We start from the raw sequence: 23,204 nt of genomic DNA, 5'->3' as shown, positions 1-23,204 counted from the left end.
TAACCCTCTACTTCACCCCATTTTCTTTTCCGTGTGGGGGATGTTTATATCCTGTTGATAGCTCTTTTAACTCATTTTCAAAGTAGTATTTTTCTGAATCTTACCTGTGTTTGGAAGGAATTATTTATTCCATACAAAAGAGAGCTTTGTTTAGTAACTGTGTTTTTTTGTGTGTGTATGTCTCTATGTGCAAAAAGTATCTTATCTTGCAGGAAATTATGAAAGACTTGCTTGTTTTTAGTGCGTCTTTCTTTAACCCTCCATCTTACTTAAGTAAGAGTGCAGAGAAGAGCAACAAAGAATAGGGGCCTGAAGGCTAAAACATATGAAGAACAGTTACAGAAATTGGGTATGTCTAGTTTAATGAAAAGAAGCAGTGTTCCAATATTTATGAGGCTTTCACAAAGACAGGTAGTATGGGCCAGGATAGAGAAAAATAGTTTAGTAAGATGAATACAAAATTGTATACATATTCTTTTAAATGACTATAGAAATATAGAAATAGAAAGAAAGAGAATGGAGGCTAAAACATATAAGGAACGGCTGCTGGAATTGGGTATATCTAGTCTAATGAAGAGAAGGACGAGGGGTGACATGATAGCAGTGTTCCAGTATCTCAGGGGTTGCCACAAAGAAGAGGGAGTCAAGCTATTCTCCAGAGCACCTGAAGGGAGGACAAGAAACGATGGATGGAAACTAATCAAGGAGAGAAGCAACCTAGAACTAAGAAGAAATGTCCTTAGAACAATTAACCAGTGGAACAACCTGCCTCCAGAAGTTATGAATGCTCCAACACTGGATGTTTTAAGAAGAGACTGGACAACCATTTGTCTGAAATGGTATAGGGTTTTCTGCCTAAGCAGGGGGTTGGACTAGAAGACCTCCAAGTTCCCTTCCAACTTTATTACTACTACTACTACTACTACTACTACTACTACTACTACTATCATCATCTTTTCATTGGGGTTCAGGTTGAGCAAGAAATAAAGAACTATTGTGTTATTATATCATATTAGCAATTTGAATTTTCTCCTGACTTTTAAATTAATGAAGGACATAGGACCACCTTCCTTAACCTGCAAGGTATTTCCTCAAGCTTTCCGACTGAGAGTGTCAGCCAACGGTCTTGAGGAAATGAAAAAGAGAGAATGATAGAAGAGATCATTTATAGATCAGGGTGGAACTTGGGGCTCCTTGGCGCTTTCTGAGCTTGTTGGTCTTCTTGCAGACTTTGCATCACCGACGTATATAACACCATTAATGTCATCACCATCAGTGTCATCAAACTGGATAACATCAGGACTGATGATGTTACCTGGTTTGGCAATAAAATGGCTGCAAGAAAACCACCCAGCTCAGAGAGCACCAAGGAAAGAATTATGTTAGAAAATCAGGGAAGAAAGGAAGTTTAGAATGAAAAGATATTCGATCCATTTTATGCCATCTCCAATTGATTATTCCATAGAAAATGTAGCTGGGGGGTGGATTTTGCATGCTTATTTTATGGAGGGACTATTTCTGCTTTCCTTTATTGTTCTGGACTTGAACTTTGAGATTAGCCATACTTTTAATCTGTAGACTAGGTCGCTGCTTTGTTAAACTACAGTTACCTTGGTGGTTAGCTCAAGAATTAAAGCATGAAATTACAACTCTCCCAGTTTAGTTTTGAGTAGTTCTTCTCTCCTGCCTTGCTGGGAAACACTCACAGTTTTCTACCCCATTGATGAAGGCAGGTTTCCCCAGCTGGCTGACATGTTTCCTTCCAAAAGGGCCTCATATTTAGTAAGATTGGCAGTGTGATTTCTCTAAAGTTCCTAACCACAAGATTGTATTTTTAGACTCATGCAGAGATGCTTCCTTTATGCTAAGCCACAGAACCCAGGAAGATAACTTAGAAATAAGGTTGATTTTTGCTTCCTTTGGCACCTGCTCCTTCTCTGAAGACTTGCATTGGCAAATCGATCGATGGAGGAGGAATCAGTAGCGAGAGACCCGAAGGGCCAAAATGCCTCTCTTGAAGATTGTATTATCCTCCCTCTTGCCAAGATGAGCAAAATAATGTCCTTCTCATATAAAGTGTGTTTCTGTCATATGTCATGATGAGTGCCAATTGAGGTGATTCCATAGGGGAAGTAATTATCCTACCACAGATACATTATGTCAAAGACCTAGCTCTCTGAAGAAGGCTGTGATGCTGGAAAAGGTGGAAAGAAAGATAAGAAGAGGATAACCTGAGCAGGGTAGATGGGATCAGTTAACAGTAGCAATGGCTGCATCATTGCAAGACCCAAAGGATAATAATAATAATAATAATAATAATAATAATAATAATAATAATAATAATAATAATAATAATGATGATGATAATAATAATAAGAAGAAGAAGAAGAAGAAGAAAAGAAAAAGAAGAAGAAGAAGAAGAAGAAGAAGAAGAAGAAGAAGAAGAAGAAGAAGAAGAAGAAGAAGAAGAAGAAGAAGAAGAAGTTGGAAGGGACCTTGGAGGTCATCTAGTCCAACCCCCTGATCAGGCAGGAAACCCTATGCCATTTCAGACTAATGGCTGGCCAGTCTCTTCTTAAAAACTTCCAGTGTTGGAGCATTCACCGCTTCTGGAGGCAGGTTGTTCCACTGGTTAGTTGTCTAACTGTCAAGAAGTTTCTCCTTAGTTCTAGGTTGCTTCTCTCCTTGACTAGTTTCCATCCATTGCTTCTTGTCCGGCTTTCAGGTGCTTTGGAGAATAGCTTGGCTCCCTCTTCTTTGTGGCAGCCCCTGAGATATTGGAAGACTGTTATCATATCCCCACTCGTCCTTCTCTTCATTAAAGTAGACATTCCCAATTCCAGCAACCGTTACCTATATGTTTTAGCCTCCAGTCCCCCAATCATCTTTGTTGCTCTTCTCTGTACTCTTTCTAGAGTCTCGACATTTTTTTACATCGTGGTGACCAAAACTGGATGCAGTATTCCAGGTGTGGCCTTACCAAAGCATTGTAAAGTGGTATTAGTACTTCACGTGATCTTGATTCTATCCCTCTGTTAATGCAGCCTAGCACTGAATAGGAAGAGGCTACCATGGAAGAATCTATCTATCTATCTATCTATCTATCTATCTATCTATCTATCTATCTATCATCTATCTATCTATCTATCTATCTATCCATCCATCCATCCATCCATCCATCCATCCATCCATCCATCCATCCATCCATCCATCTATCTATCTATCTATCTATCTATCTATCTATCTATCTATCTATCTATCTATCTATCTATCTATCTATCTATCTATCTGTGTTCTCACTAAGAGCTGAGAGCAATGTGATGGCACATAATCAATTAACAAGTAAACTGGAAAACTTGTAAATCATCATTCTGTCTTTATACCTGTAGACTACTTCTGAAGTACTGAAACACATCCTTTAAATATCAGCTATTGGGAAGAAACAAAAAAACACCATTACTGGTTTTCTTTGTGTTTGTGAATTTCTGGAATGTTCCTGATGGACCACTGTGGATTAGATGGCTGTTTGACTTGATCCAACAGGATTCCCATATGTAAGGGGAAGGCTGTATAGCCTTATCATTTCTATCAAGCAAACATTGCGGGACAACTCCTGTCTTCTTTAGCCATTGATCACCTGGGTAATTCACCTGGCTGGTTGGTGGTTGGCACCTGCAACAACTCAAAAGCCTCAACTCTGCTGGGGGGGGGGGAATAGGATCCACCCATCTACCCAATACCTTGTACTCATCTAAAAGGCAAAAAAAGCCACTTTTAAAAAATAAAATAAAATAAAATAAAATCTGGTCATTTCCTTGAGGGTGAACCTGGGAGAAGATTCCCTTGCTAAATCATAAAGAGCAGAGTCTACTTTCACACCCTGGTGAACTAGTTTCTGTATAAGCCCCTAGCTATTTCCTTAGCAATAAAGGAAAATGCTTAAATAGCTAAATTGATGATTCCCAGCCTTGGCAGCTTTAAGATGGGTGCACTTCAACTCCCACAATTCCCTAGCCATATTGGCTGAGGAATTCTGGGAGTTGAGGTCAAACCCATCTTAAAGCTGCAAAGGTTGAGAAACACGGAGCTAGGTTATTTGACATTGCTCTTTCATCCTCACCTTTTTATTACGAGCTGTAACTGCCCTTCTACCCTCCCCGCCACCCCTAAAATCCCTTGGACTCAAAAAAATTACAGAAAATGACTTCAGTTTGCAATGAAGACCTTATCAGGCTTTGGACGTTCAGGTTTCCTTCTGAATTGCCTTGTGCTTTCTTGAACATGCCAAGCATGTTCTAAATTGGTGGAATACCCGGTATTCCACTAAGCCACTAACCCTGTTCAGCTCTTCTGCCACAAAACCCAGCGTAATATATTGTGAGCGGTTAGATTCACCCCTCTGCAGAAACTAGTGGTGCTGGTGTTGTGGGAAACCAACAAATTTCCAACCAAGGTATTTTCTGGTTGTGCTCCCTTGATCACATTCATTCCGAGTCAACATTGCGTGTTACCTAACCCTAACATACCATTCATTTTTTGAGTTTTCCTGGGATAAAGTAGTCACAGAGTTGGGATGAAGGTTTGCAACTGTAGAATAGGAAAGCGTTTGCCCTGTCTTTTTCTTGGGGACAGGGCAAGGAAGTTCTGTAGGTAGAACTCTCTGAAAAGATACTAAACTCAAGAGAAAGTTTCAAAGGGAAGAGAAAGAGAATAAATAAAATCAAGGTTGTTTTGCAGGCTAAAACAACGTTGCAAACATTTCCCCTGAGTTGCCTTGCTGACAGGAAACGGCTTCTTAAGGAGTTGCAAGCATTGCTATTAGTGCTGCAGTGAGAGAAGCTTTAAAGTATCGAAAGTATTTCCTATTTATTTATTGCAAATATTCAGGAAAGCAAAGCAAAGCAAAGCAAAACGTTCAGGTCCGTAAAATAGGGCAGAACTTCAAATGCAAGGGAAGAGACGGTAGCCGCTCAACTGATTCCCACATATGTTGTGCTATGTTTTTAACATTAAAACCAAAAGGTTCTCCTATTCTCATGTGCATGGGTTTTGCTTTCTCAAATATTGAAGTGACAAAACAAATGCAGCTTGGACAAGACCAAAATATCTCAGGGGCTACCACAAAGAAGAGGGAGTCAAGCTATCCTCCAAAGCACCTGAAAGCAGGACAAGAAGCAACGGATGGAAACTAGTCAAGGAGAGAAGCAACCTAGAACTCAGGAGAAACTTCCTGACAGTGAGAACAACTAACCAGTGGAACAACCTGCCTCCAGAGGCTGTGAATGCTCCAACACTGGAGGTTTTCAAGAAGAGACTGGACAGCCATTTGCCTGAAATGGTATAGGGTTTCCTGCCTGAGCAGGGGGTTGGACTAGATGACCTCCAAGGTCCCTTCCAACTTTATATTATTATTATTATTATTATAAAATGAAGAACTTGGGCTGAAAGGACAGGGAAAAAAAGACCTATCTTTTGAGAAGAAGCCCAAATCTCTTTAAAAAATGAACTTGGTGCCAGTGACATAAGCTTTTATTCATGTTTACATGAGAGGAAGTGGAATTGGCTGGGGCAGCCCCTATGCAAAGCACATAGCCATGTTGAAAGATGCTGAGCAAAAACTAGAAAGAAACCGAGTCATTCTGCCTCATTTCACAGAACTTTGATCTGTTTTCTTTTCTTTCTTACTAAGGTCACAAGAAACTTTTCACCTTCATTGCCCATCTCTTTCCCAGGTGCTATAAAAAGAGCTGGGGTTAATTTTCTAAACATTTCAGACTGTTTAAATATGGGTCACTTGGATTTCTTAGGACTTGTGAGCAAGTTAACTTACCCATCTAGCTCTTTTCACAACTGTCGTGATCTGAAACATTGGTGTTTCTTGGCATGTGATCCCTGGAGTAGAGGATTTAATAAGGAACGAGAGCATTGTTGATAGAGAATTGATAAGTTGGCAAATATATGAAACATATATGAAAACATATGAAGAATAGGTTTGGGTATATGTTTATATAAATCAAACAAATGAAGATCAGTGGGTTAGGACGCTGAGCTTGTCGATCAGATGGTCGGCAGTTTGGCGGGTCGAATCCCGAGTGCCGCATAACAGAGTGAGCGCCTGTTACTCATCCCAGCTTCTGCCAACCTAGCAGTTCGAAAGCACGTAAAAATGCAAGTAGAAAAATAGGGACCACTACGGTGGGAAGGTAACAGCGTTCCGTGCGCCTTTGGCGTCTAGTCATGCCGGCCACATGACCACGGAGACGTCCTCGGACAAGCGCTGGCTCTTCGGCTTTGAAACAGAGATGAACACCAGCCCCTAGAGTCAGAAATGACTAGCGCGCATGTGCGGGGGAACCTTTACCTTTACCTTTAGTCTAGTGAAAAGAAGGACTAGGGGTGACATAATAGCAGTGTTCCAATATTAGAGGCCTCTGCCACAAAGAGGAAGAGGCAACTTATTTTCTAAAGGACCTGAAGGCAAGACAAGAACCAATGGATGGAAACTAATCAAGGAGAGAAGCAACCTGGAACTAAAGAGAAATTTTCTAATGGTGAGAACAATCAACCAGTGGAATGCCTTGCCTTCTGGCATTGTGGGTGCTCCATCAATGGAGGTTTTCAAGAAATTGTCTGAAATGGTATAGACTCCCCTGCTTGAGTAGGGAGTTGGCCTAGATGACCTCCAAGGTCCCTTCCAATTCTATTATTCTGTTAAACATCAGACTTGACAGGGGCAGAATACTTGAGGAGAACAGCGCCCATGAAAATGTTTATCTCTGATTCTATTTCATGCACCCGTTCCTCTCTGTCAGTAAAGCAGAGAAGAAGATTTTGGATTTATATCTAATTCCTGATCATCAAGTTGTAGGTTTTCTTTGGGTTTTAAGTTAGTTTTCTTTCTTAGATGTAATTTGTGACTTTACACATTGGGTATTATTTTACTCCTAAAGATTCAACTGGATGGCATGAAAGTATGTAGTGTCAGGAGGTTCAAAACAACACAGTATATTGCTGTTTGTACTGGAAAAAAATAGAAACATTGGTAGGGTTGGAAGGAAATTAATAATAATAACAGAAGTAGCTTCTCCACAGGGGTTTGGATGTTTGAAGTACTATATGAATGTTAACTAATGAAATCATCAATGGCTTCAATTGCATAATGATTTCTAACAATTGGTCACTAAGATCAAACAAAGCAAGGCAACTGTGACTGGGTGCAACATTTAATATTCAGCCATGATGCGGGTGAATTTCTATTTAAATTACAGACAGGAACACTTGCATTTTTCATCTCTTCTCAACACAAGCTACTTCCTCCCTTTGTTAAACACAGTTGTATCCTGATTTATAGAAGCCTTTTGGTATCACTCAATATTATCCAGATGTTCGCATCTCTATCCATACTAACCTCACATGTTGCTTAAGAACTCCGAATGTTGGTTAGGCTATTATTAATTCCTGACTGGAACATCTCTTTCCCATAAAGAAGCATTGGTCACTGAATCTAACAGCCTTTTAAATTATCCCCCACTAGCCATAAAGCATCAATACATTGAGGCATCGAAAGACACATAAATGGAGGCTAGATCTAGGCTTCAATCATATTGATGCCATCTCTACTTGACAGTCTCAGTGGGACTCATTAGAAGGCTCTCCATTGTGGTCCAATACTTATACCTATGTATTGCTATAATGCACCTTTCCTGCTTTAGATTTTTCTTAAAATAAGTAAAGTAAATCAAAGAAGAAGAATTGTATATTCATGGACCACAGCTCTGTTGTCGTTGTCGTTGCTTTAAGATGGACAATAAAATGGTTGCTATTATGCAGGGGGATAATAGTCTTCAGGGTACTGAAGTACAAAAGTTCAACTGATTTTCTTTCATGCTTTTGATTAAGTTCTTCCTATCAGTTTGGTGTCTAAACTGATAGGGCTTTTGTCTCAACTAGAGTCATCCTGTTTCTCTACTGTAGTAAACTTTCCTCCCTATTTTGGATATATTGGTCTTGGACATATTGTAGAGTTCAACCTTCTAACAAGCAAAGTCAATGAGGAAGCCAGAATCCATTAACTGTGTTACTAACTCAACAACTGCAGTGATTCACTTAACAACTGTGGCAAGAAAAGCTGTAAAATGGGGCAAAACTCACTTAACAGCTATCTTTCTTAGCAACAAGACTTAATTGTGGTCATAACTTGAGGACTACCTCGACTTGGGGCAGGAAGAGGAATTCATCTCCAGTTGAATTATAGCAAATAATAATTTAACACATTCAAGGTCAGGCTTACCTTCTTGTTTGTTTCTCCAAAATTTTCCTATGTTGCATCCTTTCATCCCAAAAACTGAGAGAGTGTGTGGTCAGATCCATCCCAATGAAAGGTCTGACAGATAAAGATGGAAAAGAAATCCATCACAAATTGCCTTTTCATTCGAAAATGTCCTGATCTACTCAATTGGAATCCAACACAGCTTGGATGAAAACAATTGATAAAATCCTTTAGCATCTGTCAAACTGTATTTCTCAGCTCAGAACCATGCGTGCCTTTGGGTGGTATCTACAAAAATTCAGGTAGTATGGGCCAGGATAGAGAAAAATAGTTTAGTAAGATGAATACAAAAATGTATATATATTCTTTTAAATGGTTATAGAAATAGAGAGATATAGTCATGCCGGCCACATGACCACGGAGACGTCCTCGGACAAGCGCTGGCTCTTCGGCTTTGAAATGGAGATGAGCACCGGCCCCTAGAGTCGGAAACGACTAGCACGCATGTGCGGGGGAACCTTTACCTTTTTAAATAAAGGGACTGCAGGCTAAAACTTATAAGGAATGGCTGCTGGAATTGGGCATGTCTAGTTTAATGAAGAGAAGGACAAGGGGGGACATGATAGCAGTGTTCCAATATCTCAGGGGCTGCCCCAAAGAAGAGGCAGTCAAGCTATTCTCCAAAGTGCCCAAAGGCAGGACAAGAAGCAACGGATGGAAACTAATCAAGGAGAGAAGCAACCTAGAACTAAGGAGAACATTCCTAACAATGAGAACAATTAACCAGTGGAACAACCTGCCTCCAGAAGTTGTGAATGCTCCAACACTGGAAGTTTTTAAGAAGAGACTGGACAGCCATTTGTCTGAAATGGTATAGGATTTCCTGCCTGAGCAGGGGGCTGGACTAGATGACCTCCAAGGTTCCTTCCACCATTATTATTATTACTATTACTATTATTATTATCTTGTCGACGTCATCTGGGAGGAGTTCGATCCTGTGACTCCGGAGGAAGTGGACAGGATCATGGGGAGGCTGAGCTCCACCACATGTTTATTGGACCCGTGCCCTTCCTGGCTGGTTTATGCAGCCCGGGAGGGGACGCGAAGCTGGTTCCAGGCGGTTATAGCTGCTTCTTTGAGTGAGGGCAGTTTTCCCGCCGCCTTGAAGGAGGCGGTGGTGAGACCTCTCCTCAAGAAGCCTACCTTGGATCCGGCTGTTTTGAATAACTTTCGTCCGGTCTCCAACCTTCGCTTCCTTGCGAAGGTTGTTGAGAGTGTGGTGGCGCATCAGCTCCCTCTGGTCCTGGATGAAGCGGATTATCTAGACCCGTACCAATCGGGCTTCAGGCCTGGGTACAGCACGGAGACGGCATTGGTCGCGCTGGTGAATGATCTCTGGAGGGCTCGGGACAGAGGATACTCCTCTGTTCTAGTCCTATTAGACCTCTCAGCGGCTTTCGATACCATCGACCATGGTATCTTGCTGCGGCGTCTCAGGGGATTGGGAGTGGGAGGCACGGTTCTTCAGTGGTTCTCCTCCTATCTCCTGGGACGTTCGCAGTCGGTGTTGACGGGGGGGCAGAGGTCGACCGCGAGGCCTCTCGCTTGTGGAGTCCCTCAGGGGTCGGTCCTCTCGCCCCTTCTGTTCAACATCTACATGAAACCGCTGGGTGAGATCATTCGTGGTTTTGGAGTTGGGTATCATCAGTATGCTGATGATACCCAACTTTTCATTTCGACCCCAAACCACCCCAGTGATGCCCTCGACGTGATGTCCCGGTGCCTGGAGGCGGTCCGGGTCTGGATGGGGAGGAACAGGCTTCGTCTCAACCCCGACAAGACGGAGTGGCTGTGCGTACCGGCATCCCGGGATATTCAGGATATCCCACCCCTCATTATGGGGGGTGAGTCATTACCTCCTGTAGATAGGGCTCGCAACTTGGGAGTCCTCCTAGATTCACAGCTCTCTTTAGAAGACCATATTGTAGCTGTAACTAGGGGGGCGTTCGCCCAGGTTCGCCTGGTGCGCCAGTTGCGGCCCTATCTAGACCGGGATGCCTTGCGCACGGTCACTCATGCGCTCGTGACCTCTCGTCTTGATTACTGCAACGCTCTCTACATGGGGCTACCCTTGAAGACCACTCGGAGGCTCCAGCTGGCACAGAATGCAGCCGCGAGAGTTGTGTCGGGGGTCTCCCGATACTCCTGTGTTACACCTTTGCTCCGCGAGCTGCATTGGTTGCCAGTTGTCTTCCGGGTGAGGTTCAAGGTGTTGGTAATGACCTACAAAGCCCTCCATGGCATGGGTCCAGAATACCTTGGGGAGCACCTGCAGCCGGCGTCAACTTCCCTCCGCCCAGTACGCTCCCACAGAGAGGGCCTCCTCAGGGTGCCGCCGGTCAAAGAATGCCGACTGGTGGCCCCCAGGGGGAGAGCGTTCTCTGTGGGTGCACCGGACTTATGGAACCATCTTCCGGTAGAGCTCCGGATGGCGCCCGACCTCCGCTCCTTCCGGCGCGACCTTAAAACCCATCTCTTTAAGGAAGCGGGCCTGGCCTGATGGGATGGGGTGGGTTTGTTATTATGACTTTAATTTTAAATTTGTACTATGGGCATTGTTTAATCATGTTTTAATAATTTTAACTTTTGTATCTGTCTTTTACGTATTGCCCTGTTAACCGCCCTGAGTCTCTGAGAGAAGGGCGGTATATAAATTAAATAAATAAATAAATAAATAATAAAATAAATTATTATTATTATTATTATTATTATTATTATTATTATTGTTATTGTTATTGTTATACATAGAAACAAGGAAAAATTTGGGTTAACAAGTGTTTACTTAGGATACAAAGGTAGGAACAATACATTTTTATTTAATCCATACATTTTTATTTTTATTTTTAAAAAAAAACTCTATTCAACACATTTCATACCATTGGGTGTGTAACCATAACGCGATTTCTCCTGAGCAGCATTTTACTGGGATACATACAGGCTTCTGCTTATCAAAAGCTACAGATCGGTTTTCCTTCTAAATCATAAATTATCTCAACTCTTCTCCAGAGTAGGAGGATAACTTATTGATTTGTAGGGAGGTGATATGCGGACTATTTATTTATTTATTTATTTATTTATTTATTTATTTATTTATTTATTTATTTATTTATTTATTTATTTTATTGCATTTATATACCGCCCTTTCCCTGAGGACTCAGGGCGGTTTACAGGGAGTTAAAAATCAACCATACAAAAGTTAAAACCCAATTTAAAAAATATTAAATCAACCCTGTACTATTAAAAACCCCAATTAAAATAAATATCTCCTCAGCCTGGGCCCGAGAGCTCAAAGAGCCAGGTCTTCAGGCCCCGGCGGAATGATCGGAGGTCGGGAGGAGTCCTCAGCTCCACCGGCAGCTGGTTCCAGAGGGCAGGCGCCCCCACTGAGAAGGCCCTATCCCTGGGTGTCACCCGCCGGCAATCTCTTACCGGCGGGACCCTGAGCAGACCCTCCCTGTGGGAGCGCACTGGGCGAAGGGCGTTTGATGCCGGCAGCAGGTGTTCCCTCAAATGTTAAATGTTATTTAAATGTTATCAATCATATGATCTGTTAAAAAGATGGATTATTAGAATCATAGAATTAATCAAGGGCAAACTTTGTAATCATTTACCATAATATCACATGTTCTGACTCTTTAGTACAAGAAGATAATACCACTGCAGCTATGTTTCAGCCTAACTCTTTCCTCTGCATTCAGCAAACCTGCTTGGTGCTTCTCAAAAATGCAGGGTGGAAATGGAGGACACCGTCTTAAGCAGCAGATAGAAGCAGACAGAACGTGCTGCACCCTACAAGACAGCTAAAATGAATTGTTGATGCAGTGACTCAATTCACGCCAGATATGGGAATGGTTGTGTTCCTACCACAGGCTCAACCCAGAAACTGACTGAAATTGATTTAGCATATTGTATGAATTTAGCCTTCACTTTTGAAGGGTAAGTTTGAAGGGCGATCCCTGCCCACATAAGTGGGGACACATCTGCAGGCTCAGGATACTACCAGACATCTACTTTGGGGAAGATGTCAGAACTTGTTCAGTTGCAGTGTGTATACGGGAATTATCTTAAAACGCATCTGATGGTTTAATTCTCCCCAATTTCCCTTTTTATATTAGATATGTTTGCCTGAGTTCCTGATGCTGTTAGGAATCAATTCAAGCAGTGGAGAGAAAAAATAATACTACCGTAATTTATTTCGTTGCGGTTCCCCTTCAGTGTTTTTCTTCTTCCCCAGGAACATATTGGATTGCACTCTTATTCGTTTGTTTATTTAGTTCTTCACTGCCTGCTCAAGGTCCCCTTTGCAAGGATAGCAAGCTGTAAAACGACTCTGATCCATTAAGTCTTCGCAGGTCTTGTTAACAGTTTGAAGCTCCCATTCCAATTCTGCTTGCTAGGAGGCACATTCTGGTTGGAGATGAATTCCATAATCATCTGGGAAAGACTTCTATTCAGTCGTCTGACTAAATGAACCTTTTACTCTAGGCTGAAGCAAAAGAGAGAGAGAGAGAGAGAGAGAGAGAGAGAGAGAGAGAGAGAGAGAGAGAGAGAGAGAGAGAGAGAGAGAGAGAGAGAGAGAGAGAGAGAGAGAGAGAGAGAGAGAGAAGAAGAAGAAGAAGAAGAAGGGAGGGAGGGAGGGAGGGAGGGAGGGAGGAAGGAAGGAATCTCTTCCCACTTAGCAAAAAAGATCATTCTAGGGCTTATTCAGCTGGGAAGAGATTTCCTCTTGAAACCACAAAAAGGTCTTCTTGAATATGAGATGTTAATTGCACCAGGAATTTAGGCTCCCTAAGGATTCAACAGCTATGGCTCTCAGCAATAATTGGGATTAAGAAGGAAAAGGGCACACGGCTTCATGATGCTATTACCCCAATTCCTGAAACTAAAATCTTAAAGACTCTTCCTTGGTGGCCAATAAAAGACATGCACACATAATTTTGGTCAAAAGAAGCTGCACTCTACATTGCACATGGCTCAAAATGTTTGGGGACATTTTGAAGTCAAATATATGCAGGACCAGAAGGGAACTCACTTATGTACAAAAATGCACACAAAGGTTCATCGCTTTAACTTAGTCCAGATTTTAATGTGGGTTAAAAAGAAATAACAAAGATGTTTGGCTAATCTGTTACAGCACTTATCTATTTATGTTTTTATATTCCATGGGTGGGTACATATACAGAAGAATATAGAGTGAATGCTTCAAGAACAGACATTTTCAGTTGTTCAAAGAGATGAGTTTAAAAGCGGTTATTATGTTCCTGCGATCTCTCTTTGGGGTAATCACATTGAGATCTTTGCAGAGAATATTAATCGCTCCTTCAACAGAATGCAAGTGGTAAGAGCTGTGTGGCAGAGACTGGCCCTATCTGTAGACCCAATTATCTCCAGATCAACATCAACCAGGAATTGGGTGACCTTGGAGAACAGTTACTGATCAGAGGAGATGAATCCTTCCATAAATCTCTTAGTCTCCATTTCAGGGATAGAGAATCTTTTTGGACTGAGAGTAGATTCGAGATTTTGTATCTATAGTCATAAAATGACTGAGATGGAAGATTTACTTGTTCATGCAGTGGATGCTGTTAGGCTGTGATCAGTCACAAAAACTGCTTTAGCACACTGCAGACTTATTTCCCGGAGACACTTTATCGTATCTATGGGAACTTGTGGACTCTAGAGGTATTCTTGCAACTAAATATGATGCTATGCTTGGAAGATGAACAGCTTTATCTTTTGTTTTTTTTAATATGATTTACAAGTAAGGTGAGACAAAAATTTTTCCATGATGTGCATCAAAGAAGCTTTGATCTTTGTCAGCTTCTATAGGAAGTTTGCTATGAAGATCAAATGAACTGGAAGAATGAATTGTGTTACATCTCAGCTTAATGTTGTGTATGCTTGTGTAAAATGGCAGCACCTTGACCGACCATAGGCAGGGTCAATCCTGGTTAACATTTGGTTGGGATACCACCAGAAAATCCAAAACAACTTGGAAGCTTGGATACTCACAAACTTGTTTTTGATCAGATCAATTAAGCTATAGAAAGTTTTTTAACGGGAACGTTTCTCTAGTAGCACTCAATTTAACTTTAAGCTTGTTAAGATGGAGTTTTTAAAATTCATTTACTAGAAACTTTTATGGACAGGAGAGGTAACTAACCAATATTTTTTATGATAGAGAGGAATGTGAAGATGTTCCAAGATAGTAAAATTTTGCAAACTATTATTCACTCTCTTAGACTGAGAAGCCTATAACATTGGTACTGCTACCCTTTCTCTATTATTGTCAAGAAAACTGTATGGACGTGTCCATGAAATCATAAGAAAAAATGGGGGAAGACAAAAAGAGTTTATTTATCTTTCTATCTGCCCATTCATTTGTTAATTAACTGGATATTTTTATTGGGGAGGAAACAGGGCCAAAGCATCTTCGTGTCATAATTTTTGAATTTGAATTAAAGAGACTTTGGAGATGGATGCTAGATAAATTGATCACTGGACTTTTTAATTTTAAAACAAGCAGGAAACCCTACATGATTCTGGAAAAATGGTTGTCCTAATCTCTTTTTGAAACCCTCCAGTGATAGAGCATCCACTATTGATTAATTGTTCTCACTGTCAGGAAATTTTTTACTTAATTATAGGTTGAATCTCTCTTTGATAAGCTTCATCTGTTATTTCCTGTCTTGCTCTCAGATGCTTTGGAGAATAGGTCAACCCTTTCTTCTCTGTGGCACCTCCTCAAATATTGGAAGACTGCTATTACATCACTCCTAGTCCTTCTCTTTGTTAGAATAGACATGTCTAATTTCCACAACCATTCATTTAGCTTCTAAACCTCTTACTGTATCATCTTTGTTGCTGTTCTCTCTTCTCTGTACTCTTTTTAGAGCCTGAACATCTTTTTTGTGTTGCGGTGACCAGAACTGGGTGCAGTATTCCAAGTGTGATCTCCTTAGTGCAGTATAAATAGGTACTTCTTTCATTTCAACAGTATCATTTATCAGGACATAGGTAGTGTGGCTTTTCTATCACAGCACCTAGAACAGTATCCTTCTAGAAATCGGTATGATTTGTGTAATTTCCATGCATATTTTCAAAAGGGGAAACTTGGGTGTTTTCCTGGAGTTAGTGAGTTGAACCCCTATAGGATTTGTGCTTGTTATAGAGTTTGCCTTAGGATGCCTATAATCTCTTTAGCTCTGATATTGTCCCTGCTTTTTCAAGTGTAAGCCACCTGGAGTCATTTGGATTTGGGCAGCTCTCTAAATTGCATTACATAAATAAAATTAATAGCAGAAAGGTGTGTATGTCTTGTGTAAGAGCCAAAGCACTTCTCCCAAACTGCTTTTGAAGGAACTCTATTCTTCTTAGGCACAGCAGCAAAATTGCTACCGTATCTCACCAGCGTCTTGTAATAAGAGACAATTTATGGCCCATGATGGAAGGTGGAAAGAGAGAGAGAGAGAGAGAGAATGGTATGGTTAGGTATGCTTAATAATCAACATGCACAAGATTTAGATCAAAGCTACACCAAATTTTAAAGTCCTAGCACAGCCTCAGAGCATTTATTATTGCGATAGATAAAATAATTTAATAGACCTTAAATGTTAATGGGTGCTGAGATTTACACTTTAATTGTATTTAATTCAAACCATTCTAGGTTTTATGGGAGACTTTTATCTTTCTGTCCACAAAGAAATAGCCAACTATATCTTTGCCTTGAGCAACAGGGGGGCAGATGTCTTTTAGGCAACCTGTAATTATGGGCTATATTGGCATATTTCGTATCACTCCTTAGAAATAGTTTAATTGAAGCAATTGGTGATTTTGTCTAAATGGGGGGGCCTTCCTAGCGAATGAAGGTAAAGTAAAGCATGAAAGAGAAAAGCTTCCCCAAATGGAAATATCTTGTAATAAATGTGAACCAGGGCTTCTACATCTTGCTATTATCTCCCCAATTTTAAAAAAGGTAACACTTTTATGGCATATTTATAGGCTGTGTTCACACAACACATTTCACCCATATAGTTAGAAGGCTAACGGTTGCATTCATGCAACTGGATACATTTCATTAGTTTTAATCTTGTTTCTTAATATTGTCCGTGTGTGTGTTTGTGTATGTGAGACACAGATTCAGAAAATAGATTAACTTGTTAAGCATGTTTAGTATAGTGAATGCAGGAATTCACATGAGCATTGTTCATGCAGCTCTGAATTATTTCCTCCACATGTCCTCTACACCCCCTCTTCTTTCCCCCCTAGATTGCCCTATCATGTTCCTCAAGAGAATTTCAAATCACAGATTGTCATTCTCAGCTACTGCTGTTGAATGAATTCATAGTCATGCGTCAATTAATGTAGGATCAGAGGACACTGTCTCTTAACATTTCTGACTCAAAGTCCAATTAAACATCTGAAATGTCTTGAGGAATTTGTAGGAGCAACATGAACATTTTTAGAGTCAGAAGAGGACTTGTTCAGAGTAAAAGGTGAATGGGTCAAGACCTTCCTTCCTTCCTTCCTGGTTGTTCATCTCAACCTAATGGCTCTTGGTGTCTAACAAAATCTAGGATACAGAATAAATGAACACCAAACAATATAACTTAACCAACACTTTAAAATTAATCATACAGTAAACCATATGTGCCAAGTCTTCAAGGCCATCAGGAAAGCTAACAGGACTATCAACCTTGTGGGAGACTGTTCTGTAGGGCAAGTGCCTTGACAAGAAGATGTGACTCCTGAGCCAGATTAGGTGACACTATTTCACAAATGGCCACCAGAACAGGCCCACCCTTACAATTCCGGTGGTGGAGTGGAATGAAAATTATTAGAGATAGATGGTCTTGCAAATCATCTGGGCCCACGCCCGCAGGATTTCATAGTAAAAACTGGCACCTTGAATTGCAAGCCAGCGCAGCTCATGAAGCAGTGGTTTATATGAAGTGTTTTACAAGATATCAAACTTCATTTATTTTTATGAAGTGCATTATCATGCTGTTGCTTTTGGATAAATTAATTTCTTTTATGCCTTGGGAGTCTTTGTTTAAACTGTGGTTAAAGTGTGTGTGTGTGTGTGTTGTGTTTGTGTGTGCATGCTTGCATGTGGTTTGGATTGGCTTAATTACTGATCTGTTTATACTGCACTGTAATTTAGTCCTTGATTTGAATAGTTAGTCTAGGTAGTCGCATACAGTACAAAGGTCAGGATAATATTTCCTTCCTTCCTTCCTTCCTCCCTCAAAACATGCAGCTTTTCTCAGTTGACAGCTGTAAAACTCCTTGATTTAGTTTTAGACTAATGAAAATTATATTGTTATTATTTATGCTCATTTAACCCACATATTTAGTTTGTTATAAACAAAACAGATATATAATTAATCACAATTTTTAAATTCTACATTTGAATTTTATTGGTCTGAGATTGTATACAATATAAATGAATTCTACTCTATGATGAAGCACTTTATTCATAACAGAATAGCCTTCACTGATCGAGAACGCCAACTTCAGAGATCAGGCTGTCTGCTGCTTGATAGCTCTTGTGGTCAAGAAATTTTTCTTTATTTTAAATCGGATCCCTTTCTGTACACTTCCCACCCATTGGCTCTTGTCCTGCCCTTGAACACCACAGAGAATAATTCCAGACCCTCTTCCTGTAGATTGTCAAACCTTCAAACGATTCTGGCTACAGCCATTATCATTTCGTTTTCAGTAGCCCCAGCAACGGGAGTGGGGAGATGCATTCTTCTGGTTTAGTCATAACAATAACTTTCCTGTGGGAACCAAGGTCAAGCTACCTAAGTTTTGGCAGGCTAGAACGTCTGTTAGAAAGTTCCAAAGTAGCTAATTGGGGATTGTGACTTATGACATATTACGGAGGTGGGAAGTTCAACTTCTCACCATGTAACCTTGGGGGAGGGGGGATTTTCAGTCTTGGTTTCACTTTTGTTCATGCCGATACTATGTAGCCATTAAAAGTGTTTTTTGAGGAAACCAATTGCCTCAGAGTTCTTATTCCTACTGGTCTCATCTATCAGAACCATGACATGGATAGCCTTTCAACTATTGGAAGACTATTATCGTTTATTTATATTTAGGACATTCTTTCCTATGCTAAATCTACCAGAGATTGCAAAGTTGGCTCTTTCATGGTGGAGTATCAACTTTGTGAACTGGTTTGTGCTTAGCAGGCTATGTGGATCTATTTTCTGAGAATTGTAAGCCATGGCTTGTGGCTGGAAATGTTTCAAAAGGCCAACAAAATCTGGCTTATTTGCAAGACACACACAAGTGAGTTGAATTCAGTGTGGGCAGAATAAGGAATATCCCTCATAAATTCAATATATCATCCATCGAAAATAGAGCGGAAAGGACTTGTGAGACGTGCCAAACCGACAAATTAAAAACTGCAGAGAATCTCCTTCGATTGGGGCGACACATAAATGCAAATGCAAATAATTGATTAGAGCCCTTGGAGCAATACCTAAAGGAGTCCCACGATATTTTGAAAATTTGAATTTATTGGAGCTGAATACCCTAATTTTACACACAAAAAAAATTACTTTGCTTAGAATTGCCTACATCTTTAGGCACTACCTTAATCAATCTTAGGTCTTTGGTTAGGAACTGAACTTTTAAAGTTTTCATCAGTTTTAGGCAGCAGATTACTCGCGATCATCATCAGTAATCTATTTTGATCCTCTTATTTATCGGCTTGGTTTGCATCACTCTCGGTTTTGAAACGAAGCATTAAGTGCATTGCAAAAAAAAAAAAAAATGCTTCCTTCAGGATGAGATGAGGCCAGTGGCTCATTTAGAAGTTTACACTGAATTTAACTCAAACTGCTGAAAAATGACTCTTCAATCATTGCTAACCGTTTGCACGGTGGGAAATTCCTGGCAGATTCCACACTTGTCTAATCCAATTTCCTACCATAGCAGACTTTTTTTCCCCTCTACCAGACACGTAGCAGGTGACACAGAGGGCTTCAAGATGCTACTTGGGTGGAGCAGATAAGCTGGTTTCCTAGAGTTAGCAATGTATTGGCTCCTTTGGGGAAGAGGATAGCAGATAAATGCTGTGTGATATGCTGAAACAGTGATATTAGGAACCATCTGGAACCTCACCGTTGCATTTGTGCAGACTCCACTCTTTCCCCATCGGTGGGAAAAGGATGTCCATGTGAAGAGTCCTCAGTATAAGTCTAGGAGATACGCATTTTCTTGACCAATATGTGCAACTTGTCCAAGGCCTGCTATTTTACTTGGCTGTCCATTGGATCTCCAGGCTCATTAAATTAGAAGTTGTATTTGAATCCCATAGCCTTCTTTTTGCAGCTCTGGCTTAAAAGAGGCAGGTGGTCAAAATGAAATTTGTGACTGGTTTCTCAAAGGAATAGAAAGGAAAGGGGCATGTAGTGGCTTTGGAGGACTCAAGAGTACTTTAACATGCTCAGACACACATGCTGAATGCTCTCAAAAGAGAAAGGAAAACAAAACTTGCTAAGATTATTCCGTTTGCTTTCACTTTGGCAACCAGCAGCCAAAGTGTTGGGTGGGGGGGGGGGAGAAACAAGGTGCTTGATCACAGAAAGGTAGACTTTTCCTCCATTATATAAAAAGTCAATTCTGATGCTGATTGTGTCTTTTAGAAGAGGATGGATTTACCTGCTTCTGTTCAGTAACTTTTTTTTTACTATTTATTTATTTTTATTTTAATCCCATTTATATCCCGCCCTTCTCCGAAGACTCAGGGCGGCTTACAATTTAAAGCACAAATCAATGTGCTTAGCAATAGCCTTCATTCTATATATATGCCTGCTTATTAGGGCTTTCGCCCCCCCCCCCAAGCGGCATTATTACAAAGTCAGCTTATTGCCCCCAACAATCTGGGTCCTCATTTTACCTACCTCGGAAGGATGGAAGGCTGAGTCAACCTTGAGCCTGGTGGGACTCGAACCTGCACTAATTGCAGGCAGCTGGTGTTACTTAAGGAGGCATTAGCCCACTGCTCCACCAAGGCTCTGCTCCACCAAGACTTTGTTATGGAAAAAGAACAAAAAAAGAAAAAAGAAAAAAAGATTTGATGTTGAAGCTATGTTTGCTCGTTTACATAGATTTAAAGAATGCCTGACTCCAACCAAGTCCGAGTGCTTTACTTCATAAAAAAAAACAAAAAAACACCACCCACCCTGTAACAATAGATGAAGAAATAGAAGATACAAACCTAGGAAATACATGCAAAGAGGGCAAAATTTTATCGGGCGAAATCTTACCTGCCACTGCTCCAAGATCTGAGAAAACAGACAGGCATTCAGTGGAGCCATAATATAATGGTATGTGAGAAACATCTTGGGAAATGATGCCTAGAGAACGGTCAAGGCCGTTGGGCTGTAAAGGAGGCAGCAGGAAATTGGTACTTTCAGAGTACAAGATTCTTTTAATGTAGCTTTACAACAAAGTAGAAGCAACTTATTGGAGTCCTGGTGGCGCAATGGTTAAAGTGCAATATTGCAGGCCATCTCTGCTCACAGCCTGGAGTTCAATCCTGACGGGGTTTAAGGTTGATTCAGCCTTTCATCCTTCTGAGGTCAGTAAATGAGGACCCAGACTGTTGAGGGCAATATGCAAATAATGCTTAAAATATAAACTGCTCAGAGAGTGCTGTAAAGTGCTATGGGGTGGGTATACAAGCCTAAATGCTATTGCTATAGCTAATATTGGTCATGTTTCCTGTCTTGTCTACATGAGAAAACTGACACATATTTCTATGAGGTTGCGGTTCCAGAGGGTAGATGCTGTAAGAGAGAAGGCACACCTCCAAATCCCAACAGGTGACATTGTTTAATTGAACAAAGACACTCAACTTTGCCAGATTTTCCTGTGTGGACAGAAGCCACTGGAGATAGGTGGTTTATCAAATAACCAGAGCCTATGGACAATCAACCAGTGGAACAGCTTACCCCCAGAAATCGTGGGCGCTCTATCACTGGAGATTTTAAAGAAGAGACTAGACATTCACCTGTCTGAGACAGTATAGGTTCTCCTGCTTGAGCAGGGGGCTGGACTAGAAGACCTCCAAGGTCCCTTCCAGCTTCTATTCTATTCTATTCTATTCTATTCTATTCTATTCTATTCTATTCTATTCTATTCTATTCTATTCTATTCTATTCTATTCTATTCTATTCTATTCCCTATTCCATTCCACTCCATATTTTCTATTCTATTCTATTCTATTCTATTCTATTCTATTCTATTCTATTCTATTCTATTCTATTCTATTCTATTCTATTCTATTCTATTCTATAGGTGGTTTATCAAATAACCAGAGCCTATGGACAATCAACCAGTGGAACAGCTTACCCCCAGAAATCGTGGGCGCTCTATCACTGGAGATTTTAAAGAAGAGACTAGACATTCACCTGTCTGAGACAGTATAGGTTCTCCTGCTTGAGCAGGGGGCTGGACTAGAAGACCTCCAAGGTCCCTTCCAGCTTCTATTCTATTCTATTCTATTCTATTCTATTCTATTCTATTCTATTCTATTCTATTCTATTCTATTCTATTCTATTCTATTCTATTCCCTATTCCATTCCACTCCATATTTTCTATTCTATTCTATTCTATTCTATTCTATTCTATTCTATTCTATTCTATTCTATTCTATTCTATTCTATTCTATTCTATTCTATTCTATTCTATTCCATTCCATTCCATTCCATATTTTCTATTCTATTCTATTCTATTCTATTCTATTCTATTCTATTCTATTCTATTCTATTCTATTCCATTCCATTCCATTCCATTCCATTCCATTCCATTCCATTCCATTCTATTCTATTCTATTCTATTCTCTATTTTCTATTCTATTCTATTCTATTCTATTCTATTCTATTCTATTCTATTCTATTCTATTCTATTCTATTCTATTCTATTCTATTCTATTCTATTCTATTCTATTCCATTCTATTCCATTCCATTCCATTCCATTCCATTCCATATTTTCTATTCTATTCTATTCTATTCTATTCTATTCTATTCTATTCTATTCTATTCTATTCTATTCTATTCTATTCTATTCCATTCCATTCCATTCCATTCCATTCCATTCCATTCCATTCCATTCTATTCTATTCTCTATTTTCTATTCTATTCTATTCTATTCTATTCTATTCTATTCTATTCTATTCTATTCTATTCTATTCCATTGTGATTTTAAGTATGGTGGGACCTGCGGATGAAGTTTTGTTGAGGAGCAAACTGTGCAGGGGAAAGAGGCCAGCCTTCACAAAAGTTTGACTGAGGCTATGAATTCCTCTTTAACAGTTTTCTTCCTTCTTATTCTTGTTCCCCTTGTGTGTTCTTTTTGTTCTCCACCCACTCATTGAAAGCAGGCCAGATGTGTCCACAGGTTAAAAAAGTAAAAGTTTGCAGCCACAACATTGCAGTCAAAGCTCTGCCCCAAACAAAGATAGATACTCCTAAAGCAGGTTATGATGACAAAAACAAAAGCAAGACTAAGTAGCTTGAAGATTAGACACCTTCTCTTTTCCCAGTCTTTTCTTAGCCTGCAAATGTTTCTGGTTTGCCTCCACTGAAGCTTTGTACAGAGTGACCCATATTTTGCATGCCTAAGCCTGTGGCATGTTACAATATTCCTTTATCGTGTGGAAGGTTTGACCTCAGAAGGCTATGTTTAGGAAAAAGTGATACATAACCATGTAGGAAATGCAAATAAGTGCATGTTCTAGTAGGGAAAATTGGCTTGCCAAATAGATAGATTGAGAAAAGGAAAGAAAAATATTGTGCATAAAGATAGCAAAGAATTTTCTTGTGGATTTTCTGCTTTTGCTTAGGTTGCCAACTG

Source organism: Vipera berus, assembly GCF_964194415.1.
Source record: "Vipera berus genome assembly, chromosome: 10".
NCBI classification, from domain to species: domain Eukaryota; kingdom Metazoa; phylum Chordata; class Lepidosauria; order Squamata; family Viperidae; genus Vipera; species Vipera berus.
Note: the sequence above shows the minus strand (reverse complement) of the source record.